Genomic DNA, 21,369 nt, shown 5'->3' on the forward strand with positions numbered 1-21,369 from the left:
CGCACCCAAACGGTAGCTGCAGAATGTTAAAAGCTAAAAGGAAACCAAAAGCACATTGTTTACCGTAATTGTTCCAAAACTGGAGTGACGCCTAGGTTGCTTGCATAATCACATTTTAGCAAATTTACGGGACAAAGCCATATAACGTAAAACTTTATTCAGACAAGGGTATAATGAATATTTCAAAAGGAAAATTTCCGCGTGTGAGAAAAATCGACAAGAGTTACGAGATTATCTTCCTAAAAAGGGCTTAGGAGCCTTTGTGAATACAATTGCAACCTAATTAAATAAAAATGTTCTACTGCAGTTTAATACTATAGACCAGCAAATGATGGACAAACTTCTTCTAACTTACTGTTCTCTAAGGTCGCTTTTTTTGAAGCCATTCAAGCATTGTGCAACCGCCAATGATGGGTCTTCCAACAGGACCAGGTATTCTACCTTTCCAGGTATTTACTGTTTTTATTTCACCGTCATATATCTTCTCTGACATAATATCGACCCATGCTTGAAGTTTGTCGTACGTGTTCCCGCTTTGGTCTTTATCATCTTCGACGATCCCTTGTAATTCAAATGTTTCATCGCTTGCAAACAAGACTGACATGATCTCAAGTAGGATAACATCTTCTCCAAACTCATCAGCGTAAAGCACGTTCAAGAGAGAAGTAATTTTTTCCTTTACTTCATCGGTGAATTCCCTGGCTGATTCAGAAGAAATATGCACTGTATTGCGTATGGAGTCTTTCCGTGAATCAGTGGACGTTTCATAATCTGTTGCGATGGATAAAAGATGCCCTCTTATCTTGTTTCGTCGATGTGTCTTTGCCTGGATGCATCCACAGTGGAACTCTGTTCTACCGTAGGACACACCAAAGACCGCGCCATCGGAATGAAAAGCGCCACAGTTGCTTCCAAGTTTCGTTGTTAGCCTGTGCTTTCTGAATCTTTGACGAAGTGCTCCGCATTTTGCAAAGAAATTTTCCATTTCGAGAAGTAATTAGCACCTCTACTGCTGTCTTCTTCTCACTTCTCATGAGTTATTACTAATTGTTAGTTGTCATTGCTTATTATTGCACAGTTAGGAAACTGTCGGATCGCTAGACAACTCATATCAGAGGATGTAACAGTAGAGAAATGACTCCTTTCTACCAAGTGCCATTTCTGACTTGTGGAAGTTGTCACTTGATAGTTTTCTAAAATATATCCTTTCAATATATTAAAAGCAGCATTTCATAAATTGCATGATGTTCATACTCGGTTTTTCCGATCGCTAGAGGCCAAGAGGCCAAAAGTCTCCGAAAAGATACGACCATCCTTATTGATGTAATTTTGCCATCGGTGAGACGACCGTGCACTCTTGGGGAGGCAGTCGTCTTGCACCATGACATCCAAACGACAGCTGTGGAATGTTTAACACTAAAAGGCATAAAAAAGGAATTGTACTTGCTATGATACTACACACGTAACAATTTCTGCATTCTGATTGGCTAAGAGCACGTCAATTTATCCATTAATATCGCAGAGTGCCAAAAATGTATTACAGAAAAGTGAAATTCACTCAAAATGGTAAAACTGGAAATGGTCGACAGAAACGGTAGCCCAATACAAAATTAAGCTCGCACACACAAGGGTTAAAAATAAGAGCACAAACATAGTTACACTTACTGGAAATGTAGAGGAAGAGAAAACAAGTATCACGGTATGCAGATGACGCCACAAAAGTACTCATCTCGAAACTTTGTTAAAGGACGGACGTGATCAAAATGGCTACTGATTCCACACGTTTTTCTTTCCAATCACATAAAAAGGTCATCAAATGCGAGAGTTACATTGCTAAGCGTTGTACCGTGAAATGAATTGATTTGTTTAAATGCTTTATAGGTGCTTATATTTGAAACAAGCTCTTACGTATATAAAGGATATTACACAGTGGCGAGAAGATATGAATTTTCAGATTTTTGGGTGGTATATCTTACGAACGATGAGCGTAGCAAGAGAGTAATATGTTGTTTATATTTAATTTTGAAAGTGAGAAAATAAAATCAATATCTTCAAACCACCGGGTAATTTTCTTTTTAATACAAAGACAAACAGACTGTTTGCACAAACAACCGCGAAAAAAGCGGGAAATAACGTCATCGATATCTCCACTAGTGATGATATGGATCGTACGCCACTCGGGTCTCGGATGTGGTTTCGTATGAATTTTGTTAGTGGCGTATTTTCCAGTGAAACACTCGTGTCCATATAATAAAATGCCACATAATGTAAACCTCTCCAAAGAAATATATAAGTGATAAGGGTATTCGTGTACAGTTTTTAGGCTCAAAAAACAATGATCCTTGCAGCAAATAAACAATCCTTGGGAAAAATTACCCGAGGCAAATGAAAAACGATTCAAGTGATATCGCTTGCGAGGCCAATTTTCCGGAAATTTAGTTCAATATGTTTATAAGAGAACGAACGGCTTAGAAAATCTCCTACGGATGTCTTAAGCTGAAAAGCTAGTAATAGCTTCTTTATCTGAAACGTATCTGAGAACAATCTGGTCCAAAATTTGATTGTTCTCGGACCTTGATGGAAACATGCAAACACGAGGGTCTGAATGGGGTTAACCGACTAGCGACAACGAAGAAAAAATATTACTGACTACAGACAAATCGAGGAAAAGATTACCGACTAGCGACAAAAATATTAACTGAGACTTGACGACAACCGACAGAGGCCGAAAATTTTAACCGACAACCGACAAAGTAATGAAATTTTAACCGACAACCGACATGTGCTCCCCCCCCCCCCCCCACATTCAGCCCCTCAAACACATGTTTTGACATGCATGTATTGTTTTGTTTCTTTTTTCAATTTGGAATTTTCTTGTTAGTATTAACAAGTAGCTTATTTTTACTTTATATGGCTCTCTTGCGTTCTTTTTTATTTCTTTGTCTGGTTATTTTGATTTGTTTTTGAGTCATTTTGGGTGGTTTTCTGACGAAGATCCAAGATGGCAGATCCAAAATGGCGGCTGTTTGTCCAACTTGGCGCGGTCTGGTCCACCGTTCAATTCGTAAAAGATAACAAAAAGCCTGGTCTGAACAGCCCAATACTGAAATGAAACTTGTGCTTACTAATTTACATTACAGTAAACTAAGAGGAGAAAAAGAAGTTATTTTGACGTTTGAAACAATTACATTACTAGACAGGAAGTTGTCAAGCGCAATTTTAGATGACATCCGTGAGGCAACAGTTGTAGAATAATGCATTTCAAAACTAACGGGCGGCAAGCACTTCTAATTAATTACTTAACTGTTCTTCCCGCACACTAAAATGAGACTTATGCTTACTAATTTACATTACAATAAACTAAGAGAAGAAATAAGTCAGGCATCCTTTTCAAATTAGGGCTTGTTTAATATAACAAAAAGTAAATTTTTTGTTGTGGGAAAAACTGACCGAAATTGTAATACTGTCTTTCCAAAAATGCAGAGGAGCTGTGCAAATACAGTTGAAATCCATCGCTGATCGATGGGATACAAATTCGCTTGTCCAGTTCACTAATACAGTTCGACAACATGCATAGACTATATCCAGCTTTTATGGGTGTACATTATGGTTTATTTCGAAGCCATTTGTGCATTGTAGAGCCACCAATGACGGGTCTTCCCACAGGACCCGGTATTCTTCCTTGCCGGGCGATAAAGGTTTGTGTTTTACTGCCATATATCTTCTCCGACATAATTTCTATCCACTCTTGAAGTCCGTACGCGTTCCTGTCTTGGTCACAGATGTCTTCGTTGACCTCTTGCAGTTCTTTAGGGGTTTTCTTGGTTGCAAAAAAGATTATCATGATCTCAAGTAGAAATGCATCCTCTACAAATTCATCGGCGTAAAGTATATTCAAAAGAAAATAAATTTTTTCCTTGACTTCATTGGTGAATTCCTTCGCTGATGTGGACGAAATATCCAGATCTAAATTGCTGACAAAATCTTCTCTTGAATTAAAACATGTCTCACGAGTTGCTGTGATGGATAAAAGTTCTCCTCTTGACGTGTTTTGTCGCTGTGCCGTTGCCTCGTTGCACTCATCGTGTGACTGTTTTTTACTGTATGATTCACCAAAGACCGAGTCATCCCATTGGAAAGCGCCAAAGTTGCTTGCATATTTCGTAGTTAGCTTGTGCTTTTTGAGCCTTTGGCGAATTTTTCCACATTTTGAAAATGGATTCTTCATGTCTTCGGAAGAGTGCTGCAGACTTTCACTAGCTTCGTAAGAGTAATAATTAGCTCTTGTTATTGTTTATACTGGAAGCGATGTGGTCATAGTACTGTGTCGAAACTGTCAAGACAGTCACCCAATCATGATCAGAAGACTCGGCACTGCAGAAAATTAAGTTCTGCTGAACATCTACATACATCTCTGCCTTGTGTTTGACATAAGCGTCTCAAGAAGCTCACCAACTTCTGATTGTCTTCATATTTTCTTTATGAATTAAGTTAACTCTTGGCAAATTTTGGCCGACAGATTTGCATGACTGTGGCAGCTGCGTGCATATCTGTTCCTTATATAGACAAAGTAAAACTCTTTTTAAAGGATCAGTTGCCTGTTCTTAGCATCTTTTGTTATTCAAAACTCATCGAAATTGTGTAAAGCAGTGATAACAAAAGAGGCATTAAGATGTCTTCTACCAAACCATTCGAGGTCAAGAATACTAAAACAATTTGCATACGGGAGTCTGAACTTTACAAAGCGATCAAAAGTTTATCGTTATTTTTCATCATTTGGTTTTCGAAAAAAGTGCAAAAGACTAAAAAGATAACAAAGAACAAGAAACAACAGCAACAACAAAAACAAACAAAGGCACACCATAATTATTCCCTCCTACCGCGGCCAACCCAGGCTGCTCGCAGACTATATTGACCAAAATACCAACCCTCATTTGTGTTTGTGTACAATCGTGCCTTCTTAGTATTGAGAATTGGACGATACATCAGGATTGACGAAGTATTTTCTTAACAGTTTGTTGCCTGTTTGCTAGCGTAACAATGAAAGCAATCAAAGAGTTCTCTCCCAGGGTTATAAAAACCAGGCAAGGGTCTGGATGGTGTTCGATGTAACTGATATTTATGTGTACCAATGTATTTGTTGTGCCTCTTTCCTGACTCTCATATTTTTAATTATTATAATTACGGTCACCCAACTAGTTTAGCTTTTTAGTTATTTTGGGTGTCCTACTACTGTATGTACTGTACTGTTTATTTATTTATTTATAATTATAATCTTGTAAATTCTTCTAGTTGTTTTCAGTAGTAGAAAAAATAAACTGTGGAAAAAATAAATAAATAAACTGTGGAAACTGATAACTGAGAATTCGTCGAAACTTAAACCGTCCATTAAAAAAACGCGATTTTTGACCAACAGTTGAGATTTGAGATCGGCAAATTTGACTGATAGCTAAGAATTGGGCTGAAAATATTAAATGATAGCTGACAAATCGCCGAAAATTTAACTGATAACTGAGATTACAGCAACACCTGCGCCGGTCAAGGAATATACGATACTGCAGGGTGCTGAATATAAACATGAAGTGAAAATTGAGTAGTAAAACAACCCTACGGAAAAGTACACAATTGCACTATGTAGTACGTGTAATAGGCAATGCAACTATTTTAGTATTGTAACTTAGATTTCGTTTTGTAAGTAGTTTTAAACTCTTTTGTGTGAACATTGCATTGTTTGTAGAAGAGTGATTTCACAAATGTCGAAATTCAATAAGTAATGGTGACAGGCCTGAGTGGAGTCCAATTCGGTCTGTTATCATGTGAGTGATAACAAAATTGGACGACCACGCAGCGGAAGTCCGATAAACAAACAAACTGTCCGATAATAACTTGGCAAATTAATTAGTTGAAAATAGGAATTTTTTTTAAACCAATCGCAATCGAGGAACTTGTAATTTTTATGATTATAATAAGAATCATTTGATGTTAATGCCAAGAACAAGAAAGAGCTTTGCTAACAGATGCTTGCAAATATATATCTGTTCTTTTCTCTTGCAGGAACATTTCTGCCGCCTGAAGGAACCAAAATCCGGCACAGTTTTTAAAGACGTCCCATCTTCTTGGCAGATTGGAAGTGATACGCGAAGCGCGCTGGTCACTGTATGGACCTGCCTGGCAAGTGCTGGAGGCTCAATAATAAAGTTCTGGGCAAACTTGAAACCTGTTTTTAAGAGATGCTGTCCGATTAAAACGCTACGATTAAAACGCTAAATAATTTCTTTAATGGTATTTGATGAGAGAGTAAGGAATTTTTGGGCTGGTCTTGGTTTTGGGGGAGGGCAATACCTCACAAAAGAAGACACAGAAATTAAAATCATCAGAAGGGAATTTTGAACTGACAAGCTTACCAATATTGCAGAACTCTGATCAGTGACAACATTGAGAGGGCGTGCAGATCGCTTCCACTAAACTGCCTCTAACTAATTGCCTTTAAAAATGTGTGCCTGCTATTGCTCATACAGTAATGGTGTTTCGCAGTCTTTTAAACACATTCTTTAAAAAAGATCTTATATTTATTTATTTTTTTTTTACACCGGTTTGTCTTTGTACCCCTGATGACAACATACGTCTGGTACTTGGTGTTGGAAGACGCAATGACGTAATGCCGTTGGTGCATTCTCTTTATTCCAATTCTGTTCTGATTCCCCTCACCCCCCCCCCCCTCCCCCTATATTTCGCATAAACTATTGTTGTGAATGCTCCTGGGACTATGAAGACCTCACAAGAGCATTTCACAAAAATAGTTTATGCAAAATCTGGGGAATGGGGGTTTGGAGGGGGGGGGGGGGGGAAGAGAGTAAATTATGGGGAATTGGAAAGTAGAGAATTAACTTCCAGATCAAACTCATTGCTCAACGATCCTTCCCAGGGTTCTATCTCTTCCTGCCTCAAGATAAGGAAGAGGAAGGAACCTGGAAGCGAGTTTGACTCATTCGCAAGTCATGCTGTGTTCTTCCCAGGACGAGAAACTGTACTCTGACGATGCCGGGAGTGCGAGAGAGGAGGCGGAGTTTGAAAAGGCTATTATCGTGGAAACCCGCCAGACTGTTAGGGGGCTCTAGCGTCCCATCCGCACGAGTAAGTAACAATATCCTTAGTGGCATCAAAAAAGGCTCGATCTAGTTATATAATATGATAAATGATCTACATATATGGTCTCGGTAAATGCTTTCCTTCCACACCACGCCGGAGGAATTTAAAAACGCAACAATCACCGGTCATTTCGCATTTGTGTTTGAGGAAAACTCGGTCTGGGAAATCCCATACATAAATATCGTGAAGTCATCGTTTTCGAAAACTTTTCCAAACTTTTTTTCATGCTCAGCCGGCGTTTTCAAATTCCTCCGTTTTGAAGAACGTTTTCGAGAAGCTCTGTTTTTGTGAGGTATTATTGTGGGCGTTGGAGATGAAGCTGCCTTTTCAAATATCTCTTGCGAAGTGTGAACGCTGCCTAAGTAATGTGTGGTTGAGTGAAAAAGAAAAAGTCGTTGACGTTCACGATTCGCCATTTTGTTCATTTTTCAACATTAATTTAAGACATATTTAATTCCATGATATCAAGTCCAGTTTAAACATTACTTAAGTCATTTGTTCTTTTTTTAGTTCTGCGTGTTTTAATCTCCATTTAACGACTGTAGCTTGACATCTCGTTCATCCCTTCATTCCTTCATCTTCGGCCAAGTCACAACACTGAACCTGCATTGCTGCTCGGCATAAATCTCGTTGGATCTTCTCAAACTAATATAATGAGGAATTCAAATGGAAAAATGTTACTGAGATTTTAACGGACATCGTTCAAACGAGTACAAACGAAGGCTTTTTAACGGTGCTTCCATAGGTTACTGTTATTGTACAGAACAAGGTAAAGTGATGACTATTATTCAAGAAACTGGCGAAAACGAAAAAGAAATCAAAAAACTGGATAGGTAGTTACAAAACAAAACACAAGTGGACATTAAATATTTTTTTGTACCTCCCTCTTCCTTCCAGCCGGCCTTCCCATGGGCACAAAGCCATCCGTGGAAGCGATAATCGAACCAATTAACAGCACGAAGAGAAGACAGTATTTTGCCTGCATATTTCTTCTTTTCTTTCTCCCGAAGAAACAGATAGTATTTTGTTTGCTAGCAGAAATCCATTTTATAGTATCTATAACTTTGTTTTAACCAATGAAAGGCAATTCTGCTCAACTCTCAATTCAAAATAGCGGTGAACGTAGCTTTTCTTTTAATGTAGTGTCTAATGTTTGCGGCTAATTCAAAGGCGGAACATTGCATTCGTTCATTTTTGTGATTAAATAAGCTGAGTTGTTAATTTACCTTTTACACCATTAACTTTTTTTCTTTCTATATTTGGCAGAACGAAAGCCTGTGTCTTGACAGAAATACATTAAATAGTGAATTTTAGACTGCGGATAGCGGCGTGTGTAGGTGCAGCCAGTGGTCTAATGGAGGATTAAAGACATATCGCCTAAAATGCTGTTAATACCTTCTGCTTGGCTGATTATAGATTAATTTCTACGACGTTTTAGTCCATATTTCCCAACTTATGTTTCACCTCGTGGTAATTATTATTATTTTAAAATAAGCTTCACCTAACAATAAAGGTACTATGATAGTAGTCGGCAGTTTTAGGGACACATTCCTTTGTGAATGAGCTTTCCGTCACATGTTCAACAAACGCGACCATAATTTGTTGCTAACAAATTAAGTGACGTGGTTTACCTGTGAAACTTTTTGCTATTCATCTCTCACTGTCCTAAGTGTAAGTGTTTCTCAGTCAGTTCAGGATTTTTTTTTTAATAGCGATTGAACAAGATGAATATTTTTTGGCAAAACTAGATTTCCTTTTACCTATAATACGAGGACATTTCTCATGCAACTTGCCGCTCAACAATGTTGCATCATATTTGAAAAGTGCTGTTGTGCATACCGTAAAATCGCGGTTATTAGCCCCGGGCATATACAAGTTCATAAGGGGTTTCACGCGGGCTTATAAACGGGAGGTATGGGTTGGAGGAAGGGGGGAGGGGGTGTATAACCAGGACGCTTACAGGAGTAAATGAAATTGTGGATTGCATATTGTTGATAAAGGTGAATTTTCTCAAACTCAGTAACAAATCATCAAGTTAAAACAAAGAAAATCGCAACAGTGAAGGAGGTTTTTTGGATACCTGGTCTTAATTGGCGTAGATTTTGACGATTTTACTTCTCCGTTTGCTCCTTAGTTTTTGTTTCGATTGAGAAGATATATCAAATACTCGAGACAGTGTTTCATCGGCTATCCCATCAACTCGAATTTCGTCAAAAATACTCCGCTGCGCGGAGTTTGGATATCCCGATGAAACGCTGTCTCTCATGTTTGATATATTACGTCTTCAATTGACTGCATAAGAAACTTTTCTCCTCCGATGTCAAGTTTCTCAGTGAACAGGTCCGTGGTGGTTTATCAAGCATAACCCTTTTTGCACACTTTCTTTTTTTTTTTTTTTTTACCTTTTTGAGATACAATCACCCTTTAACTTTTAAAAGCAGGTGGTCTATTATCAAAAAAGCGTTTTACCATAAAAGCATAGTATTTGTAACACACAAACCTTTTTCTCCATTATCTTTCCTTTCGTATTCTTGTTAACTGATAGTAGCAATTATTTGTTATACTACACAGCAAAGCGATGTTCAAAATAGCTGCCGGCAATCATCTGCCGGCAACTGGAGTATATTTAACGACGACTTACACCTTCCTTTAAGAGTTGTCTCGTATAGCATGGATTAAAACCATTAATGCTAAAAATCGTCTCCTGTTACATACTACGGGTGTGAATTTACTAAATTGGGAAGGGCTAGAAAGTTCGGAGCAAGTGATGTTTTAGTCAAACAAAACGGCAAAATCTTCACAGCATTAATAGAGAAAACTCTACAGAATGTTTCCACGTAGCCGCTCCCTGTGCTGTTTCTCTCGAATTGAGGCCAGAGATGCCTCATTAACAAAAATACACCACTCTCTAAGCTGAAAGGCAACTCGACATTCATTAATCACGTGACCTTGACAGAAATATGAATTGCAGTAAACATAAGAAGAGCCGTGATTATTATGCAGAGCAACTCCTCTTTGAAATGCTCCATCAACCCCTGCCAACTTGATTTCGACTTCCGCTCATTTAATCTCTCAGTATTGCGAAAAATGTTCAAATGCAACGCAAACAAAAATATTGGATCTGACAGAAAGTAAAAGATTCCGGTATTGTTCACATAGTTCTCTGAAATCTTTCCGACCGAGTGGTAAATGTGCTTACCATTTGCAATTCTTCACCGCCATTTTGAAATTATGATCGGGTCGAACTCGTATTGGTCTCTTTCGGAAATTTTGTTGTTGTTGTTGTTATTGTTGTTTTTTTTTGCAGGGAATGGTAAATGGCCAATCCGAACGCAACTTACAATCAGGGATTTTTCTTACCATTTGCCCAAACCTTTGACTAAACGGTTTCTCCGTGGAAATGGCAAACAACCTGAGTGTCCGATTAGTGCACGACGGTGCAACCTTGTTTTTGGCGATATCAAAATGTTGGCCCACATTTTTCAAGTAAAGGTGCAAATTTTGACTCCTAAAAATTAGTCACTTAGCTCAGGTTGTAATGTTAGTAGGCTTATCATTCCGAAATGTTGTTTCTCTCTAGATTTTCTCTTCATGGAAGGTTGGTGCTCACTTAACTTGAACTTATAGTTCCATTTTTAGATTTGAGAGTTCGATCAGGATTTCCATTGAGTTACAAAAGTTTATTTTGAAGAGAGAAATTTAACCAGCCGAAACTTGAGACGATCGATAAAATCATCTGTAGGTCATCATTCCCTTAAGCTTATGGTAATACTCAAGACATCGTAGCTTTTAATGCAATCCTATTTCAATATATCTACAAATGAAAAGTTGTCTTCACCTGTTCTCTTTTGCTAGGTCAAATCCTAAGCGAAACAAACGTCAATGCATGGTTCTGTCATTTACAGAATAAAGGATTCCGGAATTGACAACAAAGTGCAAATGAGTTGGAAAATATGATCTGAAACTTCGCTGAACTTAAACTACAAGATCCATCTATCACATAAGCGTTGACAATAATTAAGCCAGTGTGCTTTTTATATTCCATAAATTGAACTATATGGTCCAGATGACGGCTGTAGCCACGTGGTAAATTGAGACACACCACCGTCTATAATTAACCATTCCATGTATTTATGTGAACTCTAACGCCTTTATGGGTATTAATATAAAAATTAAGGCAAAAAGTTAACAGCTCCCATTAACCTCTAGAACAGCTTCCTTTAACACAAGTTGGTCTAGGTTAATATTATGCCTCTGAGTTAGCCGCACCACCCAAACACAAAAACAAAAGCCAAGTTCCCCGCAATTTTGCAATTGATAGTTCGGCAGAATTGTATTTTATTTGTTAAAACGGAGAAAAGATACTATAAAATGGCTTGCGAGGAGACGATATTATCTAACTCATCGATAGAAGAAAAGAGAAACTATGCAGGCCAAATTTGTTATTCTTCTTGTGCTGGTAACTGGCTCAATTGTCGCTTGCACGGAAGTCTTAGGAGCTTCCCAAGCACCCATGGGAAGAAAGAGAGAGGTACTCCTGTGTTTTGTTTTTTTTTACTACAGTCACTAGTTGGCTTTTTTTTTTAGCGAGCTTCCTGAACAAAAATTTTCACTTCACCTGGAACTGTACTATAACTAATAATCAAAGGTTCAAGGTTTATGCAATAATTCTCGAAGGTAAATCTCAAGAAATGTTGATTTGAATGATTCTAACGAGCAAACCACAAGTTTTAGTAACACTTTCCATTTAAATATCTCATCATTTTAGTTTGAGAAGATCCAACGAGATGTGTGCCGAGCAGCAAAGCAGATTCAATGTGATGACTTGGAAGATGAAGGAATGAAAGAGATGCTAGGCTACAATCGTTAAATGGACATTAAAACCCGGTAAACTAATGGAGGAACAAAGGAACGAAGTAGCGTGTTAACTGGACTCGACTTGATATCATGGAATCAAATCTATCTCAAACTGATGTTGGAAAATAAACGCCGGTATTAAGGAATCGTGAAAATTTGAACGTCTTTTTCTTTGTCACTTACACTACACATTACTTAAACCATGCACATAGTCTGGCTAGATATAGCTCGAGGCTTGTTTTGATGCCACTAAGGGTATTGTTACTTGTGTGAATAAGACTCTAACTAGATCAGCTCAGGGAACATGCAGCGTTTTGTCGGGTTTCCACAATAATTGCCCCTTTAACTGAATCCCCTATGTGTTATATAAACCAAAGTGTGAAAATGAACTAGTTAAGGCGGGACTTGACCTAAAATTTTGAAAGAAATTCGAAGTTTTGTTTTTCACGGAACTCGAATCTTAAGGTATTGAAGTTTTATTTTGACAAGTACTGTTACTGTAAGTTTAAAGCTCGTTTTCTCAAAACGAGTTATTTTCGCCTTCTAGAAAAGATATCTTGAGAATGATTTATTCAATTGAGCTAAAATTTCAGGATTTGTTGTTCTGAGTACGTTCTGTGGGATAAACATAGAACTTTTCCATCCAGTGCATTCTGTCCAAGTTATGTATTGAAACGTATGCTAGATTTTCTGTATCAGATTTAACTGGTCATCATTTCACGTGTTTTTAACTCTTCATAAATCTCTAAGCTCATCCCAGCAAGCTATTTGTCTTTTGTGAAATGTAAAAATTATTCCTTTTGATCAGTTCTTGTAGGAGTTATCTTTTCTCGAGTAAGCCCAGGCATTCCCCAGCAGATGGCAGATTTAATCAGCCGTTGTCAGGTTACAATACAGTTGTAGGGTACACAAATATTTTTTTCATAATCTTTGGTCTTTGAGCTTTTTAAAAATGTATACTTTGCCATGGTTTGGAGTTAACTCTTAGCCACGAGAAAATGTTTGAAACATGGTGTGTTTTAAGTCCCACCTTAACAGATCGTGAAAACTTCAGCGACTTGTTCTTTGTCACTTACTCCACATAGTCTGGCTCATTATTCTACATCGAGCTCTACTTTGATGTGGTTAGGGATATTGTTACTCGTGTGAATAGGACGCTAGATAATCGCAGTTACCCTCCTTCAATTCAGCCCCTTCCTCTTCATGCTCCTCAGTATTTCCTTCGCAAAGAGAAGTAAGCCGCGTAATAAACGTAAACCTTCGTTTTTTCTCATAGCTTAGTGTTTCTACTTGCTCAAGGTAAAGCGCTAAAGATCAAAAGAGAAATTCCGGTTTAAAGCCTCCGTCCGAATGTGAGCCCTCCTGAATTAGCCCTCCTATCGCGTCAAATACCCCTTAAGAAGTCAATTATTTTCTCAGGACGAAAAACTGTATTCTAATGATGCCTGGAGTGCGAGAGTGGAGAAGAAGAGTGAATAGGCAGTTATCGTAGAAATCCGCCAGACTGCTGGAGTTACCTGCGATGCTCTAGCGTCCCATCCACACGAGCAACAATACCCTTAGTCGCATCAAAGTAAGCCTCGATCTATATTAATGAGCATACTATATGGTGTAAGGCCCCTTCCACGCCACGCCGGAGAAATTTCAAAACGGAGGTTTCACTCGGAAAACGTGTCCAGTGTTTTCCGTCCACACCACGCCGGGGGAATTTAAAAACCCAACAATCACGGTCATTTCGGATTTGGGTTTGCGTAAAACTCTGTCTGGGAAATCGCATGCATAATTATCGTGACGCCATCGTTATTGAAAAGCTTCGTTCTCCAAACGTCTTTCGTCCACATGGAAACGAAAAGCCGGCGCTTTCAAATTGCTCCGTTTTGAAGAACGTTTTCGAAAAGCTCTGTTTTCGTGATGGAATAGAATAAAGCTGCGGTAGAAATAAAGCTGCATTTTCAAATTTCTCTAGCGAAGTGTGAACGTTACCTTAGTAATGTGTGGTTAAGTGAAAAGAAAAAGTCGTTGAAGTTCACGATTTATTAATGTTTTTTTTTTTTTAATTTTTCAACATTAATGACAGATTTAATTCCATGATATCATGTCCATTTTAAACATTACTTAGGTCCTCTGTTCTTTTTTTAGTTCTGCGTGTTTTAATCTCCATTTAACGACTGTAGCTTGACATCTCGTTCATCCCTTCATTCCTTCATCTTCCAAGTCACAACACTGAATCTGCATTGCTGCTCGGCACAAATCTCGTTGGATCTTCTCAAACTAATATAATGAGGAATTCAAATGGAAAAATGTTACTGAGATTTTAACGGACACCGTTCAAACGAGTACAAACGAAGGCTTTTTAACGGTGCTTCCATAGGTTACTGTTATTGTACAGAACAAGGTAAAGTGATGACTATTATTCAAGAAACTGGCGAAAACGAAAAAGAAATCAAAAAACTGGATAAGGTAGTTACAAAACAAAACACAAGTGGACATTAAATATTTTTTTGTACCTCCCTCTTCCTTCCAGCCGGCCCTCCCGTGGGCACAAAGCCATCCGTGGAAGCGATAATCGAACCAATTAACAGCACGAAGAGAAGACAGTATTTTGCCTCCATATTTCTTCTTTTCTTTCTCCCGAAGAAACAGATAGTATTTTGTTTGCTAGCAGGAATCCATTTTATAGTATCTATGCCTCTGTTTTAACCAATGAAAGGCAATTCTGCTCAACCCTCAATTTAAAACAGCGGTGAGCTTTCCCTTTAATTTAGTATCTAATATGTGCGGCTAATTCAAAGGCGGAACATTGCATTCGTTCATTTTGGTGAGTAAGGAAGCTGAGTTGTTAATTCAGTACACCATTAGCCTTTTTCTTTCTATATTTGGCAGAACGAAAGCCCGCGTCTTGACAGAAATGCATTAATAGTAAATTTTAAATTACGGATAGCGGCGTGTGTAGGTGCAGCCAGTGGTCTAATGGAAGATAAAAGACATATCGCCTAATATGCTGTTAATACCCTCTGCCTGGCTGATTATAGATTGATTTCTACGACGTTTTAGCCCATATTTCCCAACTTCTATTTCACCTTGTGGTAACTCCAGAATCTTTAATCGTGTCAGTGAGAGATGCATGTATGGAATGTTAACTGGAGTAGGATTGAAGTTATCTCCTGCAAATTGTCAGCTGATCCAACCTGGGAAAAGAAATCAGGCAACCTGGAAATAAGAGGAACAAAAGTTATCAGTTGATAATTTATGGGAACAAATAAAAACTGGGATGTCTTGTGTGTTAATTACTTTTGGCCAGAGATGAGGTCTATCTATTGTGTCGAATTAACTGTTTAAGTTCCTGTGTTGAGGTACTTCCGGGATGGGAGATCCAGTCCTGGTTAAGCTGTTAAATCAGAAATGGAGCCATATTATTATTATTTTAAAATAACCTTCACCTAACAATGAAGGAAACAATAAAGTTTTGAAGTAATAAGCTCACTACGACAACAAACTCGGTTATGTGACTAATTTTCAAGATTGGCTCAATTTTCGTCTTTTAAAGATGTGAGAATATTGATATCGTCAAAAATGGCACCATGACCTTTTAAACACGCGAAATTCCGTCCCCTATCATCCACCGGCTAATGGTAGTCGGCACTTCTAGTAACACATTCCTTTCAAATGAGCTTTCCGTCACATGTTGAACAAACGTGGCCATAATTGGTTGACAACAAATTAAGTGCCGTGGTTTACCTATGAAGCTTTAGGTGCCTTAATGAATTGTCTTCAATTGACTGCATAAAAGCTGTCGAAAAATCGTTTTATCATAAAAGCATGGCATCTGTAACACACAACCCTTTCTCTCCATTATATTTCCTTTCGTCTTCTTGTTAACTGATAGTAGCAATCATTTGTTACACTATACAGCTAAGCTAAGTTCAAAATAGCTGCCGGCAGATGAATCGGACTATTATTAACGTCGACTTATACCTTCCTTTAAGAATTGTCTCGTACAACATGTATTAAAACCATTAATGCTAAAAATCGTCTCTTGTTACATACTAGCAGTGTGAGTTTACTAAACTAGGAAGTGGTAGAAAATTCGGAGCAAGTGTTGTATTAGTCAAAATGTTGATAGCATTAATAAGAGAAATCCCTACAGAATGTTTCCACCTAGCCGCTCCCCATGCCGTTCCTCTCAAACTGACGCTAGGAATGCCTTATCAACAAAAATACACCACTCTCTAAGCTGAAAAGCATTGACATTTATTGATCACTTGACTTTAATTGTCAGGTATTGAATTACAGCAAGCATAAGAAGAGCCCTGATGATTATGCCGAGCAAATCCTCTTTGAAATGCTGCCAACTTGATTTCGATTTCCGCTCATTTAAACTCTCTTCGTAACAACAAAATGTTCAAATTCAACGAAAACGAAAACGTTGGATCTGTCAAAGAATAAAAGATCCCGCAGTTGTTGATAAAGTTCTAACAAATTTCCGAGTGCAAAATGGGCTTACCATTGGCAGTTCTTCACCGCCATCTGGAAATTATGATGTGGTTGAGCTCGTCTTGGTCTCTTACAGTAAGGGGGAGGAAGGGGATCGGGGGGGGGGGGGGTGGTGGATAGGATAAAATGATAAATGGCCAATCCGACCGAAACTTATCATTAGGGATTGCTGCTTGCCATTTGTAGAAACCTTTGACAAAACATACATACATACATACATACATACATACATACAGCCTTTATTTATACACGATAAAAGACGTCAAAGCTAACAAGCTTGTGGGGTCGTGTACTAATAAGATACATAAAATAACTACAATTAATAGATAAATAATTAATACAGTTAATAAAAAAATAAATAAAAAATTAATAAAAAATAAATAAAAAGATTAATAAAAAATTAATACAAAAATTAAGTAATTCTTGTAAAAAATATAATTTTGATAATTAAGTAATTCTTATTAAAAATATAATTTTGGAAACGGTTTCTCCGTGTAAAGGGTAAACAACTTGAGTGTCATTAGTGCGCGTATGACTGCGATACGAATTTTCTCCAATTTTACCAAGTTACCAGCGCAATCCCAAGATATTTAGTAATCAAAGCAAGAAATATAGAGCCACTGGAAAACGAACTATATACAAGAAATAACTTTCTGTTTCAGTCAGACTACTCTACACAAATACAACTGGATAATGCTATGCTAAAACTAGAGACTTCTATGCTTTACTAAACCAGAAAATTTACAGTGTCGGCCAAACTGGCCCAATGAATTGGAACAGCAAAATAAGACTAGATAAGAATGCCTGGAAAAAAATTTTCACCTCCCTAAAGGGCATTTGCAAGGAGACAAAATTGAAAGAATTCCAGTTTAAATTAATTCATAAGATTGTAGTTACTAAAAAAGAGCTTCATCGATGTGGGATTAAAGCGGACGATGAATATCTCTACTATGGTGAGAAAGATTCAATTGATCATACTTTTCCTAACTGTCGATTAGGAAAGATTTTCGTTATCAACGTAATTGACTGGTTTAACGCTGCCAACAACTCAGATTTGCTCCAACAATTGACGAAAAACTATTTGGTGTCATATCTGGCCCATACGAAAAAGAAATATTAAAGAAATTTAATTGCACGATCCTATTTATGAAATACCTCATATACACCAGTATATGCCTTTCCGTCTTTGTTAATAAAGTTTTATTTAAGTATAGAATAGAAAACTTTAGTTATTAGCTACAAGAAAATGCCCCTCGCAAAAGCGCAAAACTTTACATGAAATTAGTTGAGTTATAAATGAGAGAAATGTCAAAATTAGTAATGGTAACCAATGTAAAGTAGGTTGGGCGATATATGTGATAGTTGTTGTAATGACTAGTAGTGCAGGAAACCATTAAAGTAATTAACTACTGAAAAAAAGAAGAAGAAGAAGAAGAAGAAGAAGAAGAAGAAGAAGAAGAAGAAGAAGAAGAAGAAGAAGAAGAAACAAACAAAAATTAATGCACGAGGATTGAATTTCGTGTTTCCTAATGTTTCCAGTACCACGTTCCTTTTGGCAATATCAATGTGTTCGTTCACATTTTTGGAATAAAGGCGCAAATTTGGACTTGTGAAAAAATCGCACACTTAGCTGATTTTATAATGCTACCAAGCTTATCATTCCAAAATTTTGTTTCCCTTTAGATTTTCTCTTCATAGTAGGTTGCCCACGTAACTTGAACATATAGTACTATTTTTGGATTTGAGACTTGAGCAGGATTTCCTTTATTCCAAAAAGTAATTTGAAGACAGAAATTTAACCAGCCAAAACTTGATACGATCGATAAACTCATCTTTAGGTCATCTTCCCCTCGAGCTCTGGGTTTACTCAAGAAATCTTAACTTTTAATGTACTCCTATTTCCATATGTCTACAACTGAAAAGTTGTCTTTTGCCAGGTCCGTGAATCCTGAGCGAAACAAATGTCAATGCAAGATTCTGTCATTTACAGAATAAAGGATTCCGGCATTGACAACAAAGTGCAAATGAATTGAAAAATATGGTCTGAAATTTGGCTGAACTTAAATCATAAGATCCGTCTGTTAAATATGCATTTACAATAATTAAGCCAGTGTGGTTTTTATCTTCCATAAATTGAACTTCAAAGTCCAGATGCCGGTTGTAGCCACGCGGTAAATTGAAACACAGTCACAGATTACAATTAACAATTCCATGTATTTATGGAAACTCTACTTCCTTTATGGGTATTAACATAGAATCAAGGAAAAAAGATAACAGGTCCCATTAACCTCTCTATCCAAAATAGCATCCTCTTACACAAGTTGATCTAGGTTAATATTATGGCGAAAGGAAAAGCCACGTTCACCACAATTTTACTATTGATAGCTCGGCAGAATTGTATTTCATTGGTTAAAACGACGGCAAAGATACTATAAAAGAGCTTGCAAGAAGAAAAAGTATTATCTTATTCGTCGATAGAAGAAAAGAGGAACTATGAAGGCTAAACTACTTATTCTCTTCGTGCTTGTAGCTGGCTCAATCGTCGCCTGCACGGAAGGCAGGAGAGGGCCCGTTGGGCTAGCACCCATTGGAAGAAAGAGAGAGGTACGCTTGTGTTTTGGTTTTTAACTACAGTCACCAGTTTGGCTTTTTTAGCTAGCTTTCTGTACAAGAATACTCTAAGTACTAACCAAAGGTTCATGTAGTAAGTCTTGAAGGTACTCCTTAAAATGTTTGATTTGAATGATTATAACAATCAAACCACTAGTTTCACAAACACTTTCCATTTGGATTATGTTATCATTTTAGTTTCAGAAGGTCCAACGAGATGTGTGTCGAGCAGCAAGGCAGATTCAATGTGATGATTTGGAGGACGAAGGACTGAAAGAGTTGACTACAAGTTACAATCGTTAACTGAAACCCGGAAAACTGACACAAGAATCAAGGACCTAAGGAACGTTTTAACTGGAATTGATATCATGGGATCAAATCTGTCTTAAATTAACTAATATTAGAAAATAGAACGAAACGTAAGAATTTAAACGTCTTTTTCATTGTCGCTTTGGCTCATTGGTATCGATTATGGACTATTTGACGCGAATAGGGGATTGTTAGTCGTGTGGAAAGAACGCTAGATCGTCGAAGGTACACTGTAACCCCCTGGAGTTTTGTCGGGCTTCTACCATACATTGCCCTTTCACACTCCTCTACTCCTGTAGAGGTGGAGAATAGAAAATAAATTTCTTTTTTCTTGGTCAAGCTAAAAAGACAAAGAGAGACTCAATCATTTCTTTCGGTCTTTTTTAGCAGTATAGAATCAATTTTCCAGTAATTGTCTACACGATAATAGTAGTATTGTAAATGGCGGTACGAGGACATTATGTAAAAAACGGCCTTCCCGCCCCTGCGCAAATCAAAAAAATACCCTCGCCGGGCCTCAACTCGAAACATGCATTTTCAGGCCTCTCAGAGCAATTTCCATGTCAAGCCCTCTCGTGAGCAACTTTCATGTCTCCCAGCCCTCCACAAATCAAGAAAAATCCTTCTGCCAGAAACACTTCGCGGAGCCGGCTCATGATTAAAAACTACTCTTGCCATGTCTTTGATGCTTTCATATATATATGGTTTAGACATTATTTAATCCAATCCGAAATATGTTCCTAACTTTTTTGCTGCGGCTACCATAGCACGAAAAGCAGGGGGCGTGTGTGTCTACGGTTTCTATCGGATCAATTCCAGCAATAGTCGCGCTTAATTTTTGGCTCTTTTTAGTACTCCATAACATTATCTGCTTGCTTACAAATTTACTTTTATCACCGGTTAAATCCAGAAAATTGTTTGCTCCATCAAATTCTGTTCGCAATATAACAATATTGTTTTGTTTTTGAAAGTGATATGATGTCTCAAAACCTCCTTTTCTCCCTATACGAATTCTTAAATAATAATAACTCGAGACGTTGAAATCTATTTCAACAAAAACAAAAATCGTAAAATCTTTAGTTATATCAAGATTAACATCCATTTCACCGTAGAAATTGTCGAAACCGTAAGTCATGCTGAAATCAGAAAACGGTTTGCCACTTGGTGAACCAGTTGAGGTAACTACCTTCAAATCGTTGAACGCAGTCACATTTGGACCACCCCTTTTGAACTCTTCTGGATCTAATAAATCAGCATAAAATTCGAGTATTCTTTTGAACACCTGATCGTGTAATGCCACTTTAGCTAGTTGTTTTTCAACAGCGTATGCTTTTGTTGTCAGTTCAGTTATTTTATTGTTCAAAGGATTGATTTTGGTTTGCATTTCTCTTCTGAAAAATTTCACAAGATTACTTTCAAATTCATTCAGTTGTTTTATGTTTGCGATATCATTATTTTCAACACCATCTTGAACATTTTTTATCTGATGATTTTTCATGTCAACATTACCATTGAAGTTTGTAGATTTCAAAAAATCAACAGCAGTTTTGAATGTCAATTTTCCATTTTCTAAAATAATACAGCTCATCGAATACATCTGAGCTCACATCATTCTGTTTTCCCTCGATTCCATATATAACCAAATGGCCATGCATGCAACACCCTGGCATTTCAAGTCAACGTAAATGTATTCAGGTGGAGTTACATCATATTTATGCAAGTGAATGATGATGGATCTACTGTATTTCGAAAACAGCCTGGTTGATTGTTGACTGATATTCAAGGAAGTAGAAACAACTGATACTGTCACCTGATCCATAGCAGTAGGAAGAATTCAATCACCAAAGTGAATTCACCCTCAGGAAGTAGATACATGTTGAAACCCAGTCGAGATGCATACCAGTTTTGTGCTCCCATTCTGAAACTATAGGCTTTTTGATTAATATCATG

At 37.5% G+C, this 21,369-nt stretch overlaps 4 long non-coding RNA genes across 4 annotated transcripts in view; 2 read left to right on the forward strand and 2 right to left on the reverse strand.

Moving 5' to 3' along the window:
• LOC145484480 (uncharacterized) overlaps positions 1-17,996 on the forward strand; it is a 193,144-nt gene extending 175,148 nt beyond the window's left edge. Inside the window, exon 2 of the long non-coding RNA XR_014049020.1 lies at positions 17,924-17,996. This is a non-coding gene — a long non-coding RNA (uncharacterized LOC145484480). The remainder of the gene's footprint in view (positions 1-17,923) is intronic.
• LOC145485302 (uncharacterized) lies at positions 6,848-8,176 on the reverse strand. Its single transcript, XR_014049185.1, has 2 exons — positions 8,030-8,176; positions 6,848-7,794 (listed from the first exon to the last, which is right to left on the reverse strand). It is a non-coding gene; the product is annotated as an uncharacterized LOC145485302 (long non-coding RNA).
• LOC145485360 (uncharacterized) lies at positions 12,784-14,633 on the reverse strand. Its single transcript, XR_014049192.1, has 2 exons — positions 14,514-14,633; positions 12,784-14,277 (listed from the first exon to the last, which is right to left on the reverse strand). It is a non-coding gene; the product is annotated as an uncharacterized LOC145485360 (long non-coding RNA).
• Positions 17,997-18,990: 994 nt separating the features above from the next.
• Positions 18,991-20,840, forward strand: LOC145485396 (uncharacterized). The gene is made up of 2 exons (XR_014049200.1): positions 18,991-19,104; positions 19,309-20,840. It is a non-coding gene; the product is annotated as an uncharacterized LOC145485396 (long non-coding RNA).
• Positions 20,841-21,369: the final 529 nt, after the last annotated feature.

This window comes from Orbicella franksi, chromosome 4, assembly GCF_964199315.1.
Source record: "Orbicella franksi chromosome 4, jaOrbFran1.1, whole genome shotgun sequence".
NCBI classification, from domain to species: Eukaryota; Metazoa; Cnidaria; class Anthozoa; order Scleractinia; family Merulinidae; genus Orbicella; species Orbicella franksi.